This window comes from Biomphalaria glabrata, chromosome 2, assembly GCF_947242115.1.
Source record: "Biomphalaria glabrata chromosome 2, xgBioGlab47.1, whole genome shotgun sequence".
Taxonomy (NCBI): domain Eukaryota; kingdom Metazoa; phylum Mollusca; class Gastropoda; family Planorbidae; genus Biomphalaria; species Biomphalaria glabrata.
The window spans coordinates 37634999-37655642 of NC_074712.1; positions in this window are offsets into that span (position 1 = coordinate 37634999).

A 20644-nucleotide genomic window follows, 5' to 3' on the forward strand; every position below is an offset into this window, starting at 1 on the left:
CTACAGTTGTGGCATTTCATTAGAGTATTGAGTGTTTAGATTTAGACAAATAGAAATGTGCTAAAGTAAAATGTTGAACTGATGTAGAAATAAGTTTCATTATATCAGTATATATTGGCGATATTCTTAAAGTTTCTTCATTAATCTTCGGAATTTATATATATATATATATATATATATATATATATATATATATATATATATATATATATATATATATATATATATATATATATATATATATATATAAATTTAATTAATTTATATTAAATAGGTAGATGTCAGAGTTTTAATGGCATACGGATCTTTCAACAAAATTTAGATAAATTTTGTTTCTGGGCTCATGGATGCCTTGCTAATGATAAAATGGCATTAAATTATATCTAATGATAGAATGGCTCTAAGTTATAGCTAATTCTAGTTACTCATTGTTCCTGAGAGTTTAGGGCTCGTATATAATACAAAACGATTGGTGTGTGGCGATATTCTCTGGGAAGAGACACGTTTGATCTGCTTGTCTCTGCGGACTCCTACAATCACACACTTTAACAGTTTAACTAAAGTATTCACATCGTGGCTCTCTGCAGATAGATCATGTCATGGGTGTATCAGGAAATGAATACAACTCAGCCGAGCTCTCCAACGCGTACGCAGGTAATACTTTGCTTTTGTTGTATGTCGCTAATTGCCCTTTATTTTGTTCACGTATCAAATCTGGGAACTGAAATACCAAACAAAATGTGCATTGTGCTGTCCTAAATGTCATACAAGAGTCACACACACAAAGCTTGGGAATATAAAGTTTACTCCAATACTTAGAGAGTTCGCCCAACTTTCCGTACCTCCTCGATAAGAAGAGAGGTTTAACTTCCTCTTGAATTATAAACATCAAGTAGGAAACAAATCAGTGCTTCTCAAATTTCAGATGAGGCTAAAACTACTGAACACTTGCGACATGTTTAGTGGTTGTTTCCAGAGAAATGTTTAATATCCCTTTGTTCAAGTTTGTTGTAAAGAATTGTTTTGTCTGAAGCAGTCATCGAGATCAATCGAGAAACATAGAAAGTAATTAGCACTAAAACATAGCCATAGCTCGTTTTCAAAATGCTCTAGATATAATTACAATATAATAGATAAACACTGGGTTTCAAAGGTTGTCATGGCCAGGGGTGTCAATGGGGTTAAGCTCCCATTGTCTATAAAATACTCCTAATGGCATGCGTCTCAAATAGCCTCTGACAACTAAGTCCAGCACCTGGCCTGCTCGTGTGGCTTAGATATTAAGCCCGGCGAAACTGCTCTTACTAACAGGTGAAGGGGTGAAGGCGGATACCTGGCGCCACAAAACCGGGAGCTTCGGGCAGATGGAGCTCGTCAGCCTAGTAAGGCAGTTCATCTAGGAGAGGGGTACTCTGACTTCAAACCCCCGCTGCCTTGCGGTACTGAGGCTTCAGGAGACAACCTCGAGGAGAAATCAGGAGTGAAGCCCCTTAGGCGTTGGGAGTATCAGCTGCGAAATTCCCTCCGGCAGCTTCTGCAACTGAGTTGGTGCCAAATGTAATGCGATGCGTTCCTTTGGATCACATCAGCAAGGTCGAGAGAGGGATCATGACGCATGGGCCACCCATGACCCCTTTATCCAAGGCCCAGGAATGCGCCCCGGAGAGGAAACTCTGGTGCTGCTGCAAAGCGGCTAAAACAACACGGGAGACAACAGTTACGGGTTATAAGTCCAACTTGATTGGCGTAATGTATGGACGCCACGGGTTGTCTCTGACGGTGGGAGAGGTCTTCGCGCCTCACTGATCAGCTACCGCCCGCCTCAACCTGGGCAGCCCCCAGTCAGTTAGGTGCTGATCCGCCACAGCCTGCCTGCTCTAATGGGTGCTTAGAGCTTAGTTTAAAACGACAAGTAGGCTGGAAACTTGCACCAAGCAACAAAAGAAGAAAAATTAAACTGAAAAAGAAAATCCCTGTCATGCGACTGGCCACTTGGAATGTCAGGACAATGTGTCCTGGTCTCACTAATGATCTAAGGCAGATCGACGATGCAAGGAAGACGGCAGTTATAAACAACGAGCTAAAAAGGCTACATATCGACATTGCAGCCCTGCAAGAAACCCGACTGGCCGAAAACGGCATGCTCCGCGAGACTGACTACACTTTCTTTTGGAAAGGGAAAGCACAGGATGAGACTCGAATACATGGTGTGGGCTTTGCTGTCAAGAACAGTCTTCTTCCCATGATAGTCCCTCCAGTTGGTGGCTCGGAACGGCTACTAAGCATAAGTATGATGACAGCATCTGGAAAAGTCACTCTAGTTAGTGCCTATGCCCCCACACTAAGCTCGCTTCAGGAGGACAAAGACAAGTTCTATGAAGACCTCAAAGAAGCCATTGCAAACATTCCTCAAAAAGAACATATGATCCTTCTAGGTGACTTCAATGCCAGAGTAGGATCAGATCACACTACCTGGCCAGACTGTCTTGGGCTTTTTGGAATCGGAAAGATGAATGAGAACGGACAAAGACTGCTTGAATTCTGCACATACCATAAGCTCTGCATTACCAACACATACTTCAGAACAAAACCACAGCACTGTGTCTCATGGAGGCACCCTAGGTCTGGGCACTGGCACCAGCTGAATATGATACTGACACGAAAAAAGGACATTGGAAATATACTGCTGACACGTAGCTACCAAAGCGCGGATTGTGATACTGATCATACTTTAGTGTCCTGCCGGACAAGACTGCTGCCAACTAAGATCCACACATCACAGGGAAAAAGAAAATCACGCCTGTATACTACTAGCACAAAAAATCCTGATCTTTGCACCGAATTTGAGAACAAATTAGAGGAAGCTTTTAAAAACTTCTCTGTGACTGAGGTAGAAAAAAGCTGGACGTTTATGCGTGATACAATCTACCAAACATCATCACTGGTCTTTGGAAACAAAACCAAGAAAAGCGAAGACTGGTTTGAAGCTAGTCTACCAGAAATGGAAACTGCCACTACGAACAAGAGAGCAGCCATGCTAATCTACAAGAAGGATCCCACCCCAAGCAACTTAAAAAGGTTCAGAGCTGCACGTAACAATGCCCAAAGAGTAGCGAGACAATGTGCTAACAAATACTGGCAGGAGCTATGCGAAGATATTCAATCTTGTGCCGACTGTGGTAACATAAGAGGACTATATGAGGGCATGAGAAAAGCATTTGGACCTCACACCAGCAAGTGTGCTCCGCTCAAGTCAAAAGATGGCTCAATCATCAGCGATCGTGCGCTGCAAATGGAACGATGGGTTGAACACTATGCAGAACTCTACCAGATTGAAAACGCCATCTCACCAAATGCTGTTTCCAACTTTCCATCACTTCCAGTTTTGACGGAATTAGACGAAACGCCCTCAGTAAAGGAGCTGAGCATTGCCATTGACATGCTTGCACATGGGAAAACACCCGGAGGAGATGGCATTCCTGCTGAAGTAATTCAGGCTGGAAAACATGCCCTAATCAAACCACTCCATGAACTGCTAAGCTTGTGCTGGGAACAAGGAATGGTCCCCCAGGAATTGAAAGACTCCAACATTGTTACAATTTATAAAAATAAAGGCGACCGCTCTGATTGTAACAATTACAGAGGCATCTCACTGCTTAGCATAGTCGGAAAGGCTTTTGCTAGAGTATTACTAAAGCGATTACAGATCCTGGCAGATCGTGTTTATCCAGAGTCGCAGTGTGGCTTTAGGGCAGGTAGATCTACAACAGATATGATTTTCTCTCTTCGGCAGCTACAGGAGAAGAGCAGAGAACAAAAGCAGCCCCTCTTCATAGCATTTATTGATTTGACCAAGGCCTTTGACCTTGTTAGCAGAAGCGGTCTGTTTGATGTACTAGAGAGAATCGGCTGCCCAAATAAGTTAAGAAAACTAGTGTCAGCTTTTCACGAAAATATGCAGGGCACCGTTCAGTTTGAAAGTTCTTCCTCCAGGCCATTCTCCATTAAGAGCGGTGTCAAACAAGGATGTGTACTGGCCCCTACACTATTTGGCATCTTCTTCTCAGTCGTACTATCCAGTGCTTTTAAATCCCTGGAAGACGGAATATACATCCATAGCAGATCCGATGGAAGGCTCTTTAACCTGGCACGTCTTAAAGCCAAAACGAAAAGGCGTCGTATCTTGATAAGGGAGCTGCTGTTTGCCGATGACGCGGCACTCGTATCTCACTCACAAGGAGGTCTACAGAAGCTAGTGAACGCCTTAGCAGCTGCTTGTCAAGAGTTTAGCCTTACTATAAGTCTCTCCAAGACCGAAATCCTGGCACAAGACGTCGCAGAAATACCTATAATACAAATTGGGAACCACACCCTTTCAGTGGTGCAGGAATTTACCTACTTGGGTTCAACAATTGTCAGTAACCTAGACTTAGACATCGAGCTGACAAAAAGGATAGGAAAAGCTACCACAGCATTGGCAAAACTCTCCAAGCGCGTCTGGGAAAATGGTAAATTGACCACAGCGACCAAAATCCTAGTCTACAACGCCTGTGTTGTGAGCACTCTCCTTTATGGCAGTGAGAGCTGGTCAACATACATGTACCAAGAGCACAGATTGAATAGTTTCCACTTGCGCTGCCTGAGACGCATAATGGGCATCTCTTGGAGGGACCATGTCTCCAATCAGGAAGTTTTAAGATTGGCCAATATGAACAGCATGTATGCTCTCCTGACACAAAGAAGATTACGCTGGCTCGGACATGTCACCCGCATGCCAGATGGCAGAATCCCGAAAGATATCTTATATGCTGAGCTTGTGGAAGGAGTCAGACCCAAGGGCCGCCCAAGACTAACATATAGAGATGTCTGCAAGCGAGACATGAGAGCCTCAGGCATCAGCGAAAGTATGTGGGAAAACATAGCCAAAGACCGGAGTGCATGGAGACAGACTGTGCGTGCTGGGACAACCCTTGCTGAGAACAAAAGAATTGAAGCGGCTTTAATCAAGAGGGATAAAAAGAAAGCTGCCCTGTCTGCTAGCCCTAAATCAGAGGCATACACATGTACGAATTGTGGCAAAGTCTGCCGTTCTAGAATTGGCTTGATTAGCCACACCAGATTCTGCCCCGTCTCAAGATTAAGCCAAAACCAGTGACTCATTTGGGCGCATCCATTGCCTTTCGAGACAAAAGGAGCCATATATAATAGATAAAATAGCATATGAAATATTAGATTGATCTAATAGCATAAATCATATACCTAGTATAATACATGTATATTGATCTAATAACATAAGGAGTATAATTAATAGATGTAATTACAGGATTAATTACATTAAGAGAAGACCAGTTGAATATAAGTCCTTTTGAAGATTACCAATTTTTCTTGTCTATCGGACTTTGATTGTATTAGTGTATCATACTTTAAAACAAAACTTGATCAATAGTCAAATATTGTGTAGATCTTTGGGAGATGTGGACGTGCACGGTTCAAACTTTTGCCGTCGTCACGATTTTCAGAAGCGCACACCAGGAAATTGTTAAACTCTTCAGACCAGACACGGTGTTTGTTTAGGTAGACATTCAGCTCACGAAGACAAACCTTAAACTTTGTGAACTTTGAAAATTCCATATTTAGTCGTACAGTATGATGTAGTAATCCTAATCCACCCCTCTCTCATTTCGACGTTATTTTATGGCACAGAGTGCTATGTCACAGATGGTACATACATCCCTACTTAGTTGTGTCATGGAGAAATCACTGGCTTGCACAGCTGGGCTGCTCGGAGCTGCAGACACTTTAATAAAGATCTAGATCGTGATTAGTATTCATGTGTTACTTAGTGATTGCTTGATGTAATATTGATGTCAACACACACAGACACACTCCCAAAACATTTACACAGAAACATGTTGAAATGTGTTGACTTCAAATTGTGCTCATTGTACATGTAATAGCATTGTTCATCAAAAAAAAGGATAATTTGGCATTTACAACTAACACTGTGCTGAATACGACATTCTAAAAAGAGACAACTTCACTGCACGGAAAGTAATCAACTCCGAGGAAGCAAGAATGATTCTGTATGGATGCTGGATAGTGCCTAACTCACTGGGGATTTTGGTTGCCAACTATGTCCTGTAAAATGCATACTGGCCTTCAAAATCCCAAACGAGGAGGTCTTTGTTATCGACATAATGTTCGGTCTGAGTATTTGTGAAGAAACATATCATCCTACTACAGAGAGAGACAGAAAGTAACAGATGAAAGGAAAATAATGAGGGAAAGAAGATTGAAATAAAAATCCGGGGCAATCGATAGTTCACACAGTTTTATTCTGAACTTAATAAACTTGCAAGTTTTTTTTTTTTTTGCTAAAAATTTTCTTTACAATGCAGCATATTCTCCATTCGATTCATTTGTCAATGAAATCGGAGGTACCTTTTAACCTTTGGCACATTTCGAGTAATGCTTGCTTTGCACTGCACTGCGTATAATCAATAACTATTTGCTTTGCACTGCACTATATAATCAATTACTCTTTGATTTGAAGGGACGAGGTGGCAGAGTGCTATAACGCTTGGCATCCAAACCAGACCACGCGTGCCAATCTCGATCAAGAATGGAACTCCCAGAACTTCAAGATCCTAAGAATGTCCCTGAGCCACTCAACCTCCTTGGCTATTCTGACATATTTTTTTTTGAAATTAAATGCATTTGGTCTTAGTGCTGGCCACATGCAGGGCCGGTCTTTTGCATTGGCAAACTAGGCAGCGCCTATGGTCTTCGATTGGTGGGGGCCGTGCACGGGACTCTATAAACATTTTTTAAATCTAATTACGGGCCGTTCAGATGACACCCTCATCGGCTATGGCTGATATTTGCATCAGATACCCCATGAAATCATTTACTTTTTTTTAGAGTAAAAATATTTTAAAATTAATTAAGTTTATTTTGTACAAGGTTTTATCGACTTTGACTCTTTAGCGATGGTGAAATTTGTACCCCATCTTTAAATGTTCAAAATCATTTATTAAAGTCTAAAGTATTATTCACTCAAAAAGTTGGTGGAAAAATTTAACAAAAAAAAAAAAGTGGCAATAATTGCTCCATTACAATTATTTTAGTCTTTACAAAGCTCATATCAACTCGCTCAACTGGTCAAAAATTTGAACACGTGATTTCTCCAACACCCAATCTCGGATCAAGCTGAAATTTTGCACAACTATTTCTTTTACCTGACAACACAAGAATCAATGTAAAAACTAACCAGTTATTTAATTAACTAATGGTAATACATTTTTTTTGGTATCTCAAACAAAGGAAAGAAAATGTACTTAACTTAAGTGGTGGTTAAAGTTGAATTAGCCTCCTTTATAGATTGTCATCTGTGGCTTAGTGAACACAAACATGAAATAGAAACAACAAATAACTATACAATCTTACGTGTTCAAAAAAGACTCTTCGCTAGTAGAGTGTTTACTGTGTTGGCTTGATAAGCCTCAGAAGGCTTTAGCCTACAAATTCGTTCCCTTTAAAAAAAATCATTTCAAAAGCGATCACCTAAATACCCCGTTCTTTCTTCCCTTACCCCTTTCCAACTGGTCCAGACAAGTGAAAGGATCATAGCGTATTAAGAAAGCTAAAAGCATGAAATTTCGCTAAACAACAACAAATTGGTAAAAAAACAAACAATTCTAATCGCACAAAACAATTATTGTTAGTCTTGATCTATTACATATTTAATCACATGACTGATCCAAACTAATTGATACACTTTTAAGCTTTGTTGACAATCGAAGTAACATTTGGTGCACTACACAAATGAAGTAGCATCGCGTGCACAACATAATCGAGTTGACATTTGAAGCACAACATCATTGAGTTGAGATTCCTTATATCTTTGCAAAACACAATCGAATAGACATTTGGTGCACATCACATTCATTTTGACATTGGTGCACAACGCAGTCGGCAATGAATAGCTGATGTCCAACCAAATTGGTGACTTTTTCTATTTCCTCTTTTTACTGTATCTTGAAAGAAATATCTCCAGTTTGCTAAGATTTTTAGCGGCCCCCGAAAGGGGAATAGACACTATTAGTTTTGTGTGGTCAGTCTGTCCGTCCAGTTTAGATCTCGTAAAATAGAAAAGATATTGAAAATCCGACATCATGATATTTTTTACCTTTAAAAATTCTGATGCAACGGCTACTTTTATATTTTCTGAAAGCGAATATTTTAATTTTTAAAATCATTTGTACTATTCAAGCAGTTTTTTCATAAAAATACACCATAACAGTAATAAACACAGGAGAGTATTATTTACCATATATTTGAAAAATATTTATGGAAACGGTTTTAGATTTTTTGTCAAAAAAAAATATTTTTTTTACAAATGTATTAGGCCTACTAAGTTAAGTAAGTTCTGTCATACTAACTTTTATATTTACAAAAAAATATTTACTTTTATTTTTAAAGAGAAAACTTTATTTAATATGCATATAAGTGGAAGATAATTAAAAACAACAATTAATAATTAGTTTTTCACATTATCGCGTAAACTGTAGCGTAATGGCAATTCCATTGGACCTTAAGGAATTTATTATTTTTTTTTTACGGAAATGTTTTTTTCTTGAGGCTTTGAATAAGAGATTGACCCTTTACAAAACAATTAGATCAATTAGATATTCATTATAAGACATCAGTTAGGCCACGTTCACGTCTAACTTCACATTCACTTTCACCTTTCCCTTGGTCTGCTTCGGGAGTCATCCCTGAGGAACAATCAGGAGCCTACGACCCTTTGGCAGTTTGCAGCACACAGTACTACACCGGCACCTTCGACATAGGGCTACGGAGGTCACGACTACACCCTGGCAGATTGCTGACCCCAAACTGTATCGGCACTTGCTGCGTGGGCGACTTAATTTCCGACCATAACTAATGCCCAGGCATTAATCTCATTTGTCTGAGATTTTTCATAGTGAATGAGGCCATAGACAGTCCTCTATTTATTCAACTAAAATTTTATATATATATACATATACATATAGATTGAAAATTAGAAGACATATATAGACTACTAAAAGAATTAGAAGACATATAAAGACTACTAAACTATCTACTTCTAACGGTATGTCCAGGAAACAAAGGAATGGGGTACGGGAATCATGTTATATAAATAAACCAGAATTTTTAAGGAAAAACTGAAGTTCAAGTGACTTGTAATGGACGGGGAATCTGCTTAACTCCAAGGGTCGTTCTGAGATGAAGTTATGGCTGATCAACTGATTAGCTTCCGCCTCCTCCCCGCCCTTTGCTCATCTTTACAAATCCATTGAAATGTCTCTCTACTTATTTTGTTTCTTTCGTGATTTGTCAGAATGGCAGGAAGTCAGCACTTAGTCATTGTCAGTGACACTCATGACTAAATCCTTAGGGGATACGTTGAGAGACAAGCAGAAGTAATACTTTGAGCTGTCAGCATGTTAGTTGTTTTGTTTTTTTATTGTTGAGAACTAATAGATATCTACATTATTATTAAAAACCTTTTAAAAATAATCAAAATTAGCAGTTACCAGTTTAGTTCACGTTTTTATACGACTCAACTCAAGAAAACATTAAGAAACTGGAACAGACACAAAATAGAGCAGTGAGCTTCATAACAAACAAATATTTCCATTTGACTAGAGTAGGCCTAACAGCTTTAGTAAAATCACTAAATTTAGAAAGCCTTCAAGATAGAAGACTTAAAAGTAAAGTAGCAATTATACATAAAACACTGAACCATAATCTTCAAATACAAAAACAAAATTTAATAAAATACTCAGAAAGACACAAAGATAAAGGCACATTCCTCGTCCCATATGCTAGGACAAATGTGTTCATTTGCTCCTTCTTCCCTAGTGATATTAGAGCATGGAATGGGTTGCCTGAGCTAGCCAGGAAAACCAGTAATTGGCAGAATATGGGTCATTGGTAATTTTGTTGATATGCATGACTAAATGCATGACGCGTAGGGCGTAATCATCTTCTTTTTTGAAGTAACGTCTGTATTATATAAGATCAGATAAGGAGCATATCTTATTGATATATAATGTAAAGTAAGATCAAATCATAATGTCATATTGTTTACAATTTGTAGTAGTATCTTGTCCTACTTTTATACATTCAATATGATTGTATCCTCTTGCTAGACAATATCTTGTAAATCATATCCTTTTGCTATACAATATGTAATTAATTTAAAGAATACGATGGATTTTGAGTGAATATATTATCTAAAATAAAACTCTTAATTAAAAAAAAAACGACACAATTTATTTCGTAGAATGCAAAATAAAAGGCTATTGTAGATTGTCATGATAGACTAAACAATGTCAGGCAGATTAAGTTGAACTTCAAAATTGACAACTAATTAAAAGTCACAAACAGAAGAGCTGAACAATGAGGATGTCACAGAGCAACACGTCATTTATTTCATACACCGGAGACACCAACAACAAAATATTGCTATTTATAGTTTTTTTCGCCATGTATGAAAATATCCGAAAAATATGTCACAAAAAACATACCAAGTAATCTTAGGAAATTGTAGAAACTTTTTTTGTCGATCTCATTGTTTTTAAAGCGGCGTTATGCATTGCTGCCCAAAATACGTCCAGTAGGCCTGTGAACAGGCGCTGTCCGGACCTTCGAGACATACGCCCACACTGACAAATGATGTAGGAACAGTTCTATTGGACTCAACTATCCTTTTTTTTAAACAAAGCTTATATCAACTCACTCTCTCTGTCTAGGTAGATTCTTGTAGGCCAATGGCGTCACTAGGGTGGGTGTCACCCGGTGGGGTCAACTTTGCGTGTCACCCCCCCCCCCCCGCTCCTCCTCTCCCCATCTGAAAATTTAGTGTTTTTTGTTTGTTTATTGAACCATAATACACATTTTATAATTAACTACATTAATTGATTGTTAAACTACTATAAAATAAGTGTCAATTAAACTTTAAAATTCAGTTGTTACAATTTATCTATCGTCCAAATTGGCAACAATGCAACCTTACCTAAATTACAACGTTTTTTTTTTCTTTTCTGGATTTCAAACTTGAAAACGTATCAAACACTTGAAATTAATTTCTTCAAGGATTTCATTTTTAATAAATTTGCCCATTGTGAAAGTGTCGTATGTTCCATTGTCGAACGTGTTATGCTTTTGTTAAAGAAAAAGTTGGATTAGCCCCCACTTTGTCAATAGTTTAAAGGTAGGCCTACTCCCATGAATCTTTGGCCTTCTAGTACAACTTCCCCTAAAAAAAAATAAAGCAAAGATAGGTAAAATAAACGACATCTGGCAATAGATCTGCGCCTCTAAAGGCTATAATTTTAGAAGGAAAAAAATTATTTTCATTGTACCAAAATTTTTAGGCAAGAAGCATTTTCTAAAATGGAATGTTGACTACATAGATAAAGTAAATGTTATACACATCTATTTAATAGCTTTTCTGTTGGTTCTTAAAATTTCCTGTATTTCGTTATGGCTCCATGCACCGAAGCTGCATTGTTTATATTCCTGATCTCGACGTATCATAAATTCATGCACACTCCTTTCTAGACATTTTAAGATATAAAGTAGATTTCACCAACTTTTTTCTCCCTTAAAATCATACCTTATGAATAAGATCAGTGTGCACTATGTCAAGTGTGCTGTCAAACAAAATACAAAAGGTGCTTCTGAATTATTTATAAATATATCTTTTACGTGGTTAATAATGTATGGATTAATGGCAAAGTAAAGCATTTTGACAATCTTGGGGTGATCCAGTTCACATGCTAGGGCAATCTCTCTGACAAAACTGGCATCTGAGTTCCTATCCCCTTTTTTAAACATTTTGGCAGCAACCTGAAACCAATCAAATTTAGTTTGGTGAAGGTTCAGACTTGGTCTGCATATACTTGCAACCCACATGCTACCAACATTATAGTTATGGGTTTTATCACACAACATTTCCATCATCTTATGGAAATTCTATATTCAATAAAGACACGTCGTTAATAGGGTCATAAAATTTCAAATATTCTGGTTTTATAGAAACAGTCCGTGCAATTTATCCTTCCATTGTTTTTCTACTTTACATCAATCATAGCAACGACTTACTTGTCAATTTTATTTGTAGCCGGATGCCATTGTTTTCCCATTTTCCAATCCTGATGACTATTCTTCATACGTCTTTTAATATTTTAATTTCGGACTTAATTTCCACCACTTATTAAATTTAGTTACTAATATGTTTTTCATTTCTATAGAATTGAAAATAGTTGACAACAAAAAAAATACAACAATAAAATGTGTTGATATTAAGTGACTAAATCATCCCAAATAGGAAGCATCAGAACCCTTCTTTTAACAAATGGCGTACTTTTCTTTTTCCTAGGGATTCTTCTTCTTCTAGCCAGCTTTTTGCTGCTGAACTGTCAGCTCTTTTGCAGACTGTGCCAAGGAAAAATAGTGTGCTGTTTTCTTCAGTTGTTCAGCACTGCCTTACAGGGTGTTGGTTATGTTGGGCTGGAGTAGTAATAGGGTCTGCCTAAGATGAATTAGGAAGGGGCATTCAAAAAGGATATGGTTTACGGTTTCATAAGGATGGGCGCAGTTTCTACAAAGGGGGAGTTGTGTAGGATTTATTTTATTGAGAGGGTAAATTAACAGAGGTGTGTGTCCTGTCCTTAGTTGGAAGATTGTAAATTGCTCTTTGCGGGGGAGGAAGTTAATACTGTCCAGTTTGTTAGGCATCGTCATTTCTTTGTACATGGCTCTGCCTGTGTTTCCTGTTGCCCATTGGTTGAACCACTCCTCTTTGTGGTTGTTGATTAACATTGACCTTAAGGTGAGGTAGTTAAGAGGTCTATCTGGTTGTTCCATAGATGATCCTGCCTTTGAAAGCTTATCTGCCCTTTCATTTCTCATGACGCAAATGTGCCCACTGTAATGTGATGTTGATGTTTAATTTTATCATCATCTGGTGTATTATCACTATCAGTGTTGTCAACTCTCTTGGTCTTTTTGATGTGCTGCTGTTAAGTGCTTGAAGAGTGGCTTGGGAGTCTGTAAAGACAACAATATCTGACGGTGATTGTATCCCTTCATATAATTTGTTTTCGACTGTCTACACAGCTATAGTAATTGTCTCAATTTCGGCTAGGAAGTTTGAGCAGTAGTTGCCACAGGGTGCACTTATTTCAAATTGTTTATTTTTGGGGAAGACCAGGAAGGCACCAAGACCAGCATTGATGGTGGGTTTGAAGGGTGATCCGTCAGTGTATATGTGGATGGCTGTTTTTGGATAGCTTTTAATTGTTTCGAGCGTGCCTACTTTGAGCTCCAGTGGATTTGATTCTTTTGTTAGAGTGTTATTATTATTATTCCTAGGGATAATTATCTGCGAAATTCATGTGAAATTGGCACACAAGAAGAAGAAACTATCCCCTAAAATAGTCTATATCATTCAATTGATTCATTGTAACATTTCCTTCATCTTTGCTAGAGTTTCTTTTAGATTCAACATTCAACTTCTGAAATTACATCATTCTCTTCAGACATCTCAATAGCCACTTATTTACTTTTCAATTCTACAAAATTTTCATTAATTTTTATAATATTTTATGCCTGAAGAATGTTGTCAATTGTAAAACAGTGACAATTGGCTGGCATGTTGATATTACGATGCTAGCTACTATTTCAATAAATTCGATAAAAACATTGTTAAAAATCAAAACAGTGTTCATATACATGCAGATAATATACAGTTGAAAGTAAGGTCTCACGGCTGCTTTTGATATAAAGCATGCTGTAACGTTTGGACTATTTGTAAAATTTCATTTTAAAAAGATAAAATATGTTTAGCCGAAATATTTTCAAATATATATATATAAATCTATTTATCAATTATGAAAAACATGTTCCAATATTTAGCCACTGAAACTTACTTTTTTTAAAAATTGTCAGTTATTCCAAAAGTGCATTTTTTTTTCACTTGGGTGTCACCGTGCGGACCTCACCCCCGCACCCCCTAGTGACGCCACTGTTGTAGGCCTATACATTTGTTTTCTCCCACTTCCCATTCTCGAATCAAGTTGAAACTCTGCACAATTATTAAAAATGACAAAACATGAATCAATAAAAAAAAACAACAGTTAGTTAATTAATAAGTCGTAATTAATTAATAAATTATGTTTTGTAAAGAATAAGAAGAGATAAACCTTGAAGTATTGAGAGCCGTGGTAGTGATTGTAATGTGCTTTGCCTTACATAAGCTTTATATAAAATTATTTTTTGTAAATGGTGCTTGTTTCTTTAGTTCGCTATGACGTGTCCAAAATGTATATGGTCCATAGGCTGACCAAAAGTTGAACCCAAACATAATTATGCAAACATCATGCAATACATGGGGCTATTACTTATAACATTATCTTCTGAGAAGAAACGAATGTAATGTATACAAGTCTTACCATTAAGGGCTTAGTGCAGATTATGATCTTTATAAAAGAGTGCTTTGAAAATCGCCATTATTTGACCTACTTTCCGAGCGTCTTATTGAGCGTAAATAAATATCTTTGATTATTAGCGGTCCCCGAAAGGGGAAAAGACGCCATTAGTTTTGTGTGTAATGTCTGTCTGTCCCATTTAGATCTCGTTAACTAGAAAAGATAGTGAAAATCCATCATAATATTTTAGACCATTCTTTATTAGGGGAGATAACTATTTACCATATTTTAAACATATTTATTTAAGCGGTTGTAGATTTTTTGTCAAAAATTTTTTTAAAAATATTTGTACCTGTGTGTAGTCGCTGAATGAACTCTTTATGTTGTCTTTTGTATTTATGTGTATTTTTCTGTTGTGTTGTCTTTATATGAGAAACGAGTCCTTGTAATCACAACAAATTTCCGCGATAATATGAACAAAATTAATAAGTAGTTTTTCATATTATCGCGTGAACCGTAGTGTCGCACGACTATTACGAAACACTAAACCAAAGGGGAAAAAAATTCTTTTAATTTTTTTTTTACGGAAATGTTTTATTCTTGAGGAATATGAGATTGGCCCTTTACAAAACAATTAGATCAATTAGATATTCATTATAAGACAACAGTTAGGTAAGGTTCACATCTAACTTCACTTTCATCAATCCTTTGGTCTGCTGAACCGCTGGTTCACCACACAAGATCTGTTAAACTTTTTTCTCATTTTTCTCTGTCATTTGTCTTTCATAGAATGTCATTCTGATAACATAGAAACCTGCCTTTTTACCTATTTGGTTGGATCACTTCAGGGTCGATTTTCAGTTTGTGTTTCCACCCAAACTGTCTTTGTAACCTTGTTCTAAATGTTTTCACTTTCCATAGAGCATTAAATCTATTCAATTTCCGTGAAAATTGATTTCCGGATCTTAAGTTTGCAATGTCACATTACCGTTCACATCCTCAATTTGAATTTTATTGAAGTCGAAATGTAAACACACTAATGCTGTCATGACTCTGACAAGATCTGTTAAACTTTTTTCTCATTTTTCTCTGTCATTTGTCTTTCATAGAATGTCATTCTGATAACATAGAAACCTGCCTTTTTACCTATTTGGTTGGACAAGTTATCATCAAGACAGGTTATCATCAAGGCAGGTATAATCTAAACAGGTTATCGCCAAGACAAGTTATTGCCAAGACAAGTTATCATCAAGACAGGTTATCATCAAGACAAGTTATCATCAAGACAGGTTATCATCAAGACAAGTTATAATCTAAACAAGTTATCATCAAGACAGGTTATCATCAAGACAGGTTATCATCAAATATGAACATTTACTTGTTCTTTTTTTAAAAAGGTCATACTAATGTTTAATATAAGTAGGAATATTCTGGAGTCATTAACTTATGTGCAGAGGCGTAGTAAGGGGAAAGGTGGGGGCACGTTGTGCTGACTAGGCCTCTGTACGTGATCAGTTTAAAAGTCCATGGGAGGAGGGTTTTGCATATCTTGATAAGCCTATTCTCTATTATGCGTTCGAATATACAAGATAATGTTACACAAAATAATAGCCAAAATCTATGAAATGAATGCAAATGTTTTTAAACAAAATGAGCTAGATACCTGAACAGGGATGTTACACAAGAAACTTAGAGAGAAAAGGTTATTTTTGCGAAGAGGTGATTGAGGATAAGATGATATCATTACCAGACGACAGTAAGTCCAGCGACGCCTCTGGCATCTAATAAGAACAAATTCTAACACAACATAGGCTAGTTAGATGGAGAAAGTAAACGCGGTTGTCACTTTGCTGGTCACATGACACCTTCGTCAACCATCGGACAAATGCTAAGTCTGAATAGGGTAGTTTACTATAGGCCTACCTGTACCCTCTTAACAAAAAGTACAAAGAACTCAAAGTTATGTTTTAAAAGTTTCCAATCCTACACATCTGTCTTTATAATACTTATAACACACACACACACACACATATATAACCTCATCACTATGCGCTGTCAATACTATAGTGATCCCATCAATCTGCCCCCCCCCCCTTTTCCTGACAGCTTCCCAGTGAAGGATGAAGGGATCTAAAAATCTTTCCAGAAGGGATGCCTCTTTGTCTAGCTTATAACAACACAAACTCGAAGACATTTTCAAAGCATGTTAAGTTGAAATAGTTCCTTTAAAAATGATTTTTCTTAAAGGCCACGCTTTTTACTCTAGGAACCACTGTCAAAGTTTCGGTTTCTTTCGCCTTCTTGCTCGCTTCGTCTTGTGAACTAGTTTTAGGTCTAGTTGATTTTGTCTTGTTTGTCCCTACTAGGTCTAGTCATATTGCGTGAATTATATAACAATCTTTTGATTATTAAACTAGATAATGGATTAGAGCTTATAACGCTTTTATGACTGCATCTCAGAATTAAAACAAAACCAGTCATTTGAATCTTGGTGGCAGCAATCAAATATATCAAAGCCTTTATGAATGAAAACTAAGCAAAAAAAAAAATGGTTGGCCTGTGTGTTGGTTAGGGTGTGCTGCACTTAGCTTCGTCTCTGTTAATGCAGTGATTCTCAAACTTTTACCGGTTGCGCCCCCTAAACGAAAAAAAATTCGTTCGCGACCCCCTTAGCCGAAGAAACGCTGTAGGCTCCTACAGTAGGGTCCCGGAGGTTTTAAAGATTGTATCGAAAAACAAAATAAACTTCAAGACATATAATTATAACACAATGTTTTCATTATTAAAAAAAAAAAGAAAATTTCTAAGCCTTTTTTTGTATTCCGGTGCAAGAAAAAGTTCTTACATGTAGCCTATTAGTAGTGAAGTTTCAGCAAGTTCTCCCAAATCCAGTAAGGAAGTTGGTCTAGCGGAGCCCCGACGCCAAGCGCTTTCCTGCGTTCCAAACTTCAGAATTTTTTGTTTATGTCTACAATGCCTTTTTGTCAAAGTACGAAAGAGTATGTAAAAAAAGAAAAATGCTAATTAAAATAAAAGTGGTGGGGCGAGCCAATATTGAAGAGTTTTTTTGCACTATTCATCCTGGTAAAAAAAAAGTCACAGGTCTAATCAATTTTCAGTACATATAGGGGCGCACTGCCCAATATCATTTTTCGAGGTGACATTCGGGGTAATAATATAAAATAAAGCTCACGTGTGTCTGTAATAAGGGAGGTTATCGAAAGGTCAACTTCGTGTTGAGTAAGGCATCTTGTCGCGGACCTTTTTTTTTTGTTGCATAAAAGTCGTCAACACAATGATTTACAACTGTCATGAGAATTTCAACCATTCTGACATAATAAATGTACAAAGAATCGGTGGAGACGATTTAAAATGGGTACGCAACGTTTTGGCACATCCGTTTTGACGCGAGAAATTCTGCCGATAATTTATACAGTATAAAACTTCTTTTAATAAACATTGTTTTTATCTTCACTATACAATAGTATATATAGTAGGTCTATACATTGCCCCGCTCTAAAAAAAAAGTTTTAATAATTTTGACATTTTCAGGAACGCATATTGCAAACTTTGGATGGTTGCCTGGTGGTGTGCTATGTGCTTGTGACATATCGTCTCGATAGTTCGAACCCTGCCCGCCGCAATCCCCCCGCCACCCTATGGATGGTTTGGGCTTAGGTGTAATAATCTTTCATACTGAGGGAACATCCAAAACATGGAAAACTATTAAAGGTCAGATTCCTACTTGAGACCATGATGCACCACCCTCATAAAATTATGCCACTAGGTCCTAAGGCGAGGTGTGCGAAACCTACAGGAAACTCATCAGTTTTCTCTCTCTTTTTTTTTTTGTTTTGTTAGAGGTAGGCCTACTATAAATTAAATAAATGTGTGCACTCAAAATTGCTTTGATTTTTTTTCTATAATTGTTTCATTTAGTTTTTCGGACAATATTAAAACCCATACGCCATACACACATTTTAATGTTAGTGACATGGTAGGCCTACAAATTACACAACAAACTTAAATCCCAAACGTCAAGGACAGAAAAAAAATGTATTTTACACTAAAAAAATACTTTTTGACACAAACATCCATGCAAAACATAGATTGCATCATTCTTTTTAAAGACATAATAAAATGAACATAGGCCTATATAATATGGTCAAAGCATTTCGCTCTAACACAGGGGTTCTCAACCTGTGGATCGCGACCCCTTTGGGGGTCGAATAACGATTTGCCCGGGGTCGCCTAAGACCATGGAAAATATTGATTTTAATACTGCATATGTTACGTCATGCTTTAAAAAAAAAACTAGTCACTTAAGTCTGCACCACAAAAATGTTGAATAAGAAATAAGTCAAAATGTAGGTTCCTCTTTCAGACCAATGGCGATTCTGTCCATATCCCCTTCTGTGGCCCACGGCTATCGAGGGTGTCATGTGGCTAGCACAACGACCAACCGCCTTACCTTTCCCCAACTAATGTCAGGTACTCATTTGTGCTGGTGGACTCAAAGATCACCTGGTTAAACATCCCAGTCTTCATCGGGATTTGAACCCATGACCTCAGTTCTTGAGCCAAGCGCTTTACCGCTCAGCCACCGCGACTCCTGAATAAGAAATAGAATAGTAAATAAATACATGTCACAAAGATGCAATTTTATTCATGTATAAGGTAACCATAATAAGAACTATTGATTTCAAGACTAGAATGACAATTTGTTCGTGATGAAACCCATATATACACTGAGTGTTTACGCGCTCTTGGCAAGATGGCTGCTCCCTGTTTACTGTAATCAGAGATGAGTTAAATTTTTCGTTTTGTTGTATTAAATCAAACCAAATTCATTAAAAAAGCTATTTAACTAATAAACTAATATCTTTAAATTATATATTTAACTTAATTCAGCATTTTTTCTACTAATTAATTCAAATTAACAATTCTTAGCTTAGGACTATTTTGTCTCACTAATCCTTATAATTTATTAGATCTAGATCTAGTCTATATTTATTATTATATCCTTAGATTTTAGATCTAGTCTGTCTAGTGTTAGACTTAGACTTTAATTAAGGCTTTAGATCTACTAATCATCTACTAATACTACTAATAATAACTAATAGTAATATTCTATGTAGTTAGTTATACACGTAAATATATTGATCTAGAATTAGATCTAGAATCTAGATCTAGTCTAGGTCCACATTTTGAATTTAATAAACCATTTGATTTGATTTAATTGTCATTGTAAACTAGCTTTCACTTTAGATTTAGACTTAACTTAGGCATTGTAAACCTTAAACTAGATTTAGACTAGACTACTTTAAAAACTAAAATCAAGAACAGTCATCATGAAATTGCTCTGGCTATTTATCCTAATAATCACCAAATGCACACTAGCTGAACACAGAACTAGATCTACCTTTGTCAACACTAAACTTAAAAAGGAAACAACAGTCATAATCAATCATCACACTTTAGAACAATGCAACTTCAAAAATAACCTAACATACACATCTATAACATTAAAGAAGATTACCCATCACAAATGGAAGTTCTCAATCAGACACAGCAGAAATAAATACCTATCACTGTTAATATTAATGGCAGGAGATGTAGAGTCAAATCCAGGGCCTAGATCTAAAGATAGATGCAACATCTGCAAAAAAATATGCACCCTGAAACAGAAAGCCATTCAATGTGACACCTGCGATGAATGGTACCATGCATCATGTCTCCATATGAATACACCTGTGTATTATGCCTTAGGCAACAAAGACGCATCATGGCACTGTGTACCGTGTGGGTTACCTCAGTTTACATCAGGACTGTTTGATTCCTTTGATGCGGACACTTCTAACCCATACAACATCCTAAACACCATCCCGAACCAAACTCACCAACCACTAGCCAGATCCACTCCTGTTAAACCTAAATCTACTAAAATTAATACAACAGCCTCACTAAACAAACCTACTAAAGAAGTAATACCAAAATACCTTAAAACCTTAGTTATAAATTTTCAAAGCATTAGGAACAAAACAGCAGACTTAGAAATTTTATTAGAATGTGAGAAACCAGACATAATTGCAGGAACAGAAACTTGGCTGCATCCTGAAATTTATAATGCAGAAATTTTCAATAGTAATTATGAAATTTTT